The following is a 3,278-nucleotide window of genomic DNA, read 5'->3' on the forward strand; positions in this document are numbered from 1 at the left end:
CATGACCTGATGCTAATTGTGTTATTCCGGAACCATCTTTTTCCGATAATCATCTGCGGGCAAACGATGCTGACGTATTAAAAGCAATAATGTCCTTTAAGACTGGTTCTGCCAGCGGCCCTGATGGACTGATACCCCAGCATCTTAAAGATGTGGTATGTCCTTCCACGGGGGATGCAGGTAGAGTTTTGCTTGAGGGCATTGTTCTCTTAGTAAATCTAATGCTTTCTGGCCAAGTTAATACCGAAGTTACCGAAATTTTATATGGCGCGAATATATGCGCTCTTAAGATGGTGGTATTCGTCCTATAGCCGTGGGCTGCACCTTTCGACGCCTTGTTTCTAAAATTTGTTGTAGACATATTTCTCCTTTCCTATCAACTAAATTCATCCCAACTCAGTTAGGTTTTGGCTGCAAAGGTGATGTCTTTCTAAAATTAGATGTCAAAAATGCTTTTAACTCTGTTGAGAGAAGTTAAAAATTCAATAACTTCAATCTATCATTATATTTGGCAATGTTATATGTATGTATGTAATATATTTATTAATAATAGTTACAATTTCTTTTTCACCATGCCCCGCAAAACTGCTTACGCAGTTTGACTGCAGGTAACTCGCTTTACATAAACATAGCTTATAAATTATTAAATTAGGTTATATTAATACAATTAATTTACGTAAATGGTTACAACGTATTTAATAGGTGTTTTTTTAATAAACTTTTAAATTTAGCAAGTGTAGGCTCACGTCTTATGTCCTCGGGTAAACTATTGAGTAAGTATGGAACGCGTTTTTTTAATGTTCTATCTCCATAGTAATTTTGTACCATGGGTATTTCAAATGTACCTTTGGACAATGACGTTGTGCCAGTTTAATGTTGCACCAAATTAGTGAAACGATCCTGTTTAATATGATTGTTTACAAGTAGAAAAAAATATGTTTCAGGCTACCCGGTAAAATTTTACATATTTTATATAGTTTAGAGTAATCTCCTTTACATTGATTCTTTGTCTTTTTATTTAAGAGTTGTTTTAAAAATCATGTTTGCAATGATTCTATTTTATCTATATATGTTTTAAATGTTAATCCATAGCAATCAAGAACGTAACTTATTTTAGAATCCACTAGTGCAAAATATAAACATTTTAGTATTGGTAAGGGGACTTTAATACTTAAATGATAAAACTTTTCTAGTAATATTCTTAATTTTTTACATACGAATTCTATGTGGGAATCCCAGGAAATAGAGGTATCTATTTTTACTCCTAGGTAATTTACACAATTAACTTTTTCGATAGGATTACACGTGCAGTTAATTTTCTTATTATGGAAGCAATCAAAGCCGTGTGAGGAGAATCAGAGGAGGTGGATTATCAATAGATCGTAAATACGGGGAGTGAATAATTATCATCTTTGTTTTGTCAGCGTTTATTATGATGCCGTTATTATGTGACGATTTAACTACCGCATCCACATCCTCTTGAACCCGGCGACACATTTCCGCGAGGTCGTTACTAGCGCTCAGAGTACAAAGGTCATCGACAAACATGTGGGCGGAGCAGTGACGTAATACTCCACAGAGGCTATTTACGTGCATCAGGTAGTACACGGGCCCACATCCGGAACCCTGGGGGACGCCGCAGTTTACTTGTTTCTCCTCGCTAAACGTGTCGCCGACTTTAACACGGTAAGAGCGCGCCCTGAGATAGTCGCTGAACCAAGGGTTCAGCGGCTGCCCCATGCCGCACTCCTCCATTCCATTTAAGAGGGTTTCAGTCTGTAGGGTATCAAAAGCCTTTCTGAAATCATAAAAAAAAGCTACAATATTTTTTTATTTTCCAAATGTGTATTACTTTCGTCTGTATAATTTGATAATAAGGTGTTGGTGCTTTTATTTTTCTGGAAGCCATGTTAACATTCCGTTAAGATATTATTTTTTTGTAAAAAAGTTCCTATTTGATTGACAACACATTTTTCCATAATTTTATCAATTCTTGATAGTATAGCTATCGGTCTATAATTTGAAAATACTTTATGATCACCTCTCTTATAGACTGGACGAATGATTGCTTGCTTTAATTTTTGTGGAAATTTGTGATATTTTACAGATAGATTTATCAGCTTAGCTAAAACAGGGCTAATCTTACCAACAATTATTTTTAAATCAGACATGCGTATAAGATCACTGCCTGGTGATTTATTTTTATTAATATAAGTTTTATGTCCTTGTCATCAACCGGTTGCCATCTCATACACACATTAGATAATTTAACATAAGTCTTCCTTTCCAGCCATTTTGATCACAGGAGTGCTTTATTTGATCAATTTCCTTTGAGAATGTATCAGCAAATTCATTACAGACTGCCTGCGTGCCGAATTGCTTAGTTATGTTACTTATGATTAGATTATCCAAAGACTGATTATTTTTACGTAATAACTCATTAATTTTATCCCAAATATTTTTAATATTATTATTACAATCTAAAATTGTTTTTTTATCATGTTCTACGTTACATTTAAAAATTGTCTTTTGACATTTGTTTCTGTTCCTAGTATAAGTTAGTCTTTTTACCATATTTTTTGGATCGCTACACCATATTTTGAATAATCTATCTTTCTAATTTTATATTAATTTTATAGTAAACCATCCAAATTATTATTCAAAAATCATAATATTTGGTCTTCCGTTTGCTGTCATTAAGGCGACCCTCTTGGTCCAGCAATATTTAGCCTAGCCATTCATTCCGCCATATCAAAACTAAGATCAAAATTTTTGGTACTTGGATGATGGCACTTTGGGTGGTGAAGTGGACACTGTTTTAGATGATTTGAAAGTTGTAATAGAAAGTTTTAGCTCAATCGGCCTTGAGTTAAATTTTTCGAAATGCGAACTTTTTATCGGCTAAAAATTCCAAATTTCAGACCGGGTTGATATTACCAATAAATTTAATGTTCTGGCCCCCAATATTAAAGTTTTGGATAAGAATTCACTTCACCTTCTTGGAGCTCCATTATTTCCTGTTTCAATTCCAACGATCTTACACGATCACATTAAAAAATTTAATAACGTTTTGGACAGATTATTGAAAATTAATTCTCATATGGCCTTAACTATTATTCGGTCTTGTTTATTTGTTCCAAAATTTACGTACCTCTTAAGGTGTAGCCCGTTATGGAAATTTCCAAATTTGCTTGATGTGATTGATATTTCACTTAAAAATATTTTAGAAACCGTTTTGAATTGCGCGTTTATAGATCGTGCATGGTCTCAAGCCTCTT

The 3,278-nt window shown here is 33.8% G+C and overlaps 1 pseudogene; it reads right to left on the reverse strand.

Moving 5' to 3' along the window:
* Positions 1-589: 589 nt before the first annotated feature.
* LOC126973759 (uncharacterized) lies at positions 590-1,755 on the reverse strand (annotated as a pseudogene).
* Positions 1,756-3,278: the final 1,523 nt, after the last annotated feature.

The sequence above is a fragment of the Leptidea sinapis genome, chromosome 30 (genome assembly GCF_905404315.1).
Source record: "Leptidea sinapis chromosome 30, ilLepSina1.1, whole genome shotgun sequence".
NCBI lineage: Eukaryota > Metazoa > Arthropoda > Insecta > Lepidoptera > Pieridae > Leptidea > Leptidea sinapis.